General features: G+C 44.8%; 1 long non-coding RNA gene across 1 annotated transcript; it reads right to left on the bottom strand.

The window, feature by feature from the left end:
- Positions 1 to 2,624: 2,624 nt before the first annotated feature.
- Positions 2,625 to 3,682, bottom strand: LOC123409268. The gene is made up of 2 exons (XR_006612841.1): positions 3,080 to 3,682; positions 2,625 to 2,976 (listed from the first exon to the last, which is right to left on the bottom strand). It is a non-coding gene; the product is annotated as an uncharacterized LOC123409268 (long non-coding RNA).
- Between the last annotated feature and the right edge of the window lie 492 nt (positions 3,683 to 4,174).

Below are 4,174 nucleotides of genomic sequence, written 5' to 3'. Positions count from 1 at the left end.
AACACAGGGGGATGTACGAGGATCTCTCCCTACTTAGCTTCGCCTAGCTCGCTACTCGTTGCAAACGATGAAGTACTCTCTTGATGGTGAGGGAAACAAAGAACACAACAGTTGACCCAGGTTCGGGCTGCCTTGAAGCGTAAAACCCCACTCTTTCTTTTGGTGGATTGCCTCTCACGGAGGTTGGTGGATGAACTAGTACAATGCTCGCGAGCCTCCGGAGGCTAAGTGGCTTGGTGTGTTGCTCTAGGGTCAGAATGAACTGATCCCCCTACCAAGTGTTCTATGCTTTCTATTTATAGCGGAGGCCTGGGTCCTCTTCCCCCATAGCTTCGGGGGGAAGGGATCCCACATCGGCCAATTTTGAAGGGGAACAGGGGAACATGCTCCCCTGCCCAAAGGTGGTCTTCGCCTGCAAAGTAACTGCCCGCGCTGTAGGGACGAGCCCGAGGATGACGTTTGCCTTACTGGCGGGCGGGCATCGGCTTCGTTGGGAAACCTTCGGAAGATGCCTTTGGAACCCTGGTACACTCTCGCCCCCTTTTCACTAAAGGGGAAACTGCTTCGTCCTGCCATCTGCTCCTCGCTTGTCCTTCCATGGTGTCACCCTTGACTCCTGAGGCCGGCCTTGCCTCAGAATATCCGTCGCTCCGGAGGGGTCCTGAGGGGCCCCCCCTGCGGGACGCTGCTCCTCCTCGTGAGGCTTGGCCCCTCACGAGGGCCTTGGCTTGAACGGTGCCGGGCCCGTCGGTTCGTTTCGATGAGGTGAGCCTGCTCTAGGCCACAGGCAGGCAGGTCTGGGTACCCCCATTCTCAGAACGCCGACAAAGTCCATTTAATTATGCATGACATGGAAAAGGACAACAATCAAGTTTTACACATTAAGTGATGATCAATATACAACGAGTTGCATATTGACGAAACTCCACATTTGAATTATTTAGTTCACTATTGTTTAGGTACACGACAATATTTAATGTTACTAAACATGGTAAGAGATGAAGCATAAATAAACTATCTATCTAGGTATTTTAAATGAGGTCGGAAATAACTTATAGTATTTCCAAAAAAAACACATGTTAATTTTAAAATTGGTCCAGATTTGAACTGACCATATTGTATATTTTTTAAACAGCAAAATAAAGCACACCGTGTGATTCCACTCGTCATTCTAGGCGATTTACATATATAGATCGTACGAAACGGAGTTACGGCCTAAAAGATATGACCAACACAAGATAATATGATATGGAGGTAAAATGCATGGAAACGAGAAAACAAACATGTTAAATAATCGATGCAATAAGATATTATGAATCTACATGAAATTTTAGGAGTGTTTCAATAAGTTCGGAACAACGAATAACACTTCCGAAAAGTCTCCATATGCAAATAAAGATTTCTCTACCTTTCCGCCTCTAACACAATTTTATTGTAGTAAAATGAAAAAATAGAGTGTAGCATGTTATTCTATACATTTTTCTAGTCAAGTTACATATGTGGATCATTTAATTCGAAGCTACAGTTATTTAGTTACAAAATACTACTCCCTCCGTACCTAAATATAAGTCTTTTAAGTATTTCACTAGGTGTCTACATACCGAGCAAAATAAGTGAATCTATACTTTAAAATATGTCTATATACATCCGTATGTAGTCTAGTATGTAGTCTATTAGTAAAAATCTCTAAAAAGATTTAGATTTAGGAACGGATGGAGTAAATCATTTTAACATGGTGAGAGTAGGATTTGTTCCCCAAATCCCCTAGTTGGTCTCGAGAGGTGCTAGCCAGTTCGTCTATGCTTGTTGGTTTAGAATTTGGGCAGGGGAGCTCTACAAATACTAATGAAACTGCTGGTTTTTTTCTCACCATGCACTGGAAGTTTAGATGGGCGTTGGCGCTTGAGTTGGATCTGGGCCTTGACTTGCTCAATGCTCCCAACCGGCTGGTGCTAGCAATGCACGGCGGTTCGGGCAGGCGAATTCTATTTGAGGCTGCACGCGCCGGTTAAAGTCCATTTTCTTTAACCGACCCGTGCAGCGTTCGGTCATGGGCCGGTCCATTAGGGGGTAGGGGGTTTCGGTTTTGTGAAGGTTTTTGAAGCTATTTCAATGGATTTTTTCATTTATGTTTTTCTACGACTGGTTTTTCTTTGGGCTTTTTTTCTTCTCTTTACTATTTTTATTACTTTTCACTTTCATATTATTTTTTATATAATTTTTCATTTTTTCTATAAACACCCATTTTTTGTTTAACTTTTATCAAACAAACTAACATTTTTCCAAATCAATGAACCCTTTTCAGAATTTTAGAATTTTTTATTAAAGTTCTATGAACTTTTTTGAATATTGATGAACTTTTTTCAAATTATGATGATTTTTTTTTATATTTGATGAACTTTTTTTTTAAAACTGTTGAACTTTTTAAAAATTTGTGAACTTTTTTCAAAATCGATTTCTCAGAATTGATGAAATTTTTTTTATGAATGTTTTTTAAATAGGATGAACGTTTTTTCAGAATTGATGAACTTTTTCCAAATTCTAATAAACTTTCTTTAAATCCGTGATTTTTTTCTATTTTTTATAAATCTATGAACTTTCTAATTTACACAACATATTCAAAATTATAAAAAACCAGAACCGGTCTTTTTTCTGAACCAATAACACATTACATCCATAAAAATACCAACAAGCCTAGCAAAAACAAACGGTAGTGGATTTACTTAGTGGGCCGCGGCCGGTTGCTGGACTTTGTAGGCGTGAGTTGCCCGAACCGGCGCTTCAAGCGCCGATTAGGAGTTCCCGTTCGGGCACGCGTTCTACTATGCATGACAGGAACAGAGCAGCGGCGACATGGAATTTGCTGCAGGTCTTCCTCGAGGGAGCTGAGTCGGCGGCACAAACTTTTCGAGATCCATCCGGATCGGCTGCGGGCGGCGCGAGAACAAGGCTGGTGCTAGCTTCCTTCAGGCGCGGCTATGACGAGGTGCTCATGTTCACAGAAACAAAGAGACCATTAGCGACAGAGAAGGAAAAGGACAATGTAGGGAGCGAGAGGAAGGGCACAGGGGCGTCCTACTGCTGGCCTCGTGGTTGTGGCTGAAGCATCGGTCGTTGGACAATAAGGCAAGGCGGAGGAGCACGGGGAGGCTCGGCCGACAACACGCGCGAGGAGCTTGTTGCGCGGTTGTGGTTGCACGCACAGGGAGGCACGAGAACGCATGCAGCTCCGACCGTGGCGCTCGCTGGCGCAGCGCCGGAGACAGCAGTGCAGCGGGGGTTCGGGGGAGCACGGGACCCTCCCGGTCTAAATCGAGCGGGATGGAGGCGAGGTAGATCTCGAGCATGGAGGCCATGGCGGGATGCAGGAGGTGCTAGGCTGCTTGTATCGATCCTAACCGGATCGAGCATTGCGGCTAAGTAGCTCAGGAGGCCCCGGAAGATGCTCGCGCTCCAGGACGAGGGGAGGCAGTGGGTGCGGTGGCTGAAAGCGAGGTGGGTGGTCGGGACTGGGTGGTTGCTGCGCTGCGATTGGGTCGGCGGGGAAAACAAGGGTTTCTCTGGTGGCGGCGATGGGTGAGGGGAGGATCGGTGTAAAGTACTCCCTTCTTGTCAAGTCTCAACTTTGTACTAGCTTTAGTACAAAGTTTTACTAAGCTTAAGACATTTATTTTTGGACGGATGGAGTATGTTTAGGGTGGAAGTAGGTGGGCTCGGTTTGAGGTTATTTGGATCCTCCGATTTAGGATGATCAAGACCAAACGGTCACGACCGTACATTTCGTGTTCGGGGAAGTTTTCGGAAAAGGTTTGCGAGCAGGTCGGTGCACTGTGCAGAGAGGCTAATCGAATATGAGAGGGAAAACGGACAGCCCGGTAACAAGTTTTTATATACCAAAAACATGTGCGATTTGACCCGCTATAGTGCTGATATATATTTAACGGTCCGGGAATCAAACGACCTCCCAATGCGATGAAATTTGGCATACGGTTTACCTACACTATATTAAGACGACACACCAACTTTTGACCCTTTTTGAGAAAGTTTTATACAAGTCTTTAAAAACAATATTTTAACAATGTCGCAAGGCGTAGAAGTAATTCTCGGTAGGGACTGGTTGGCCAAGCATCAGAGTATCTTGGACTGTGCTAACAGGGCCATTACCATGACAAGT

Source organism: Hordeum vulgare, chromosome 7H (genome assembly GCF_904849725.1).
Source record: "Hordeum vulgare subsp. vulgare chromosome 7H, MorexV3_pseudomolecules_assembly, whole genome shotgun sequence".
NCBI lineage: Eukaryota > Viridiplantae > Streptophyta > Magnoliopsida > Poales > Poaceae > Hordeum > Hordeum vulgare.
The sequence above is the reverse complement of the archived record's forward strand: the minus strand, read 5'-3'. Positions and strand labels throughout refer to the sequence as shown.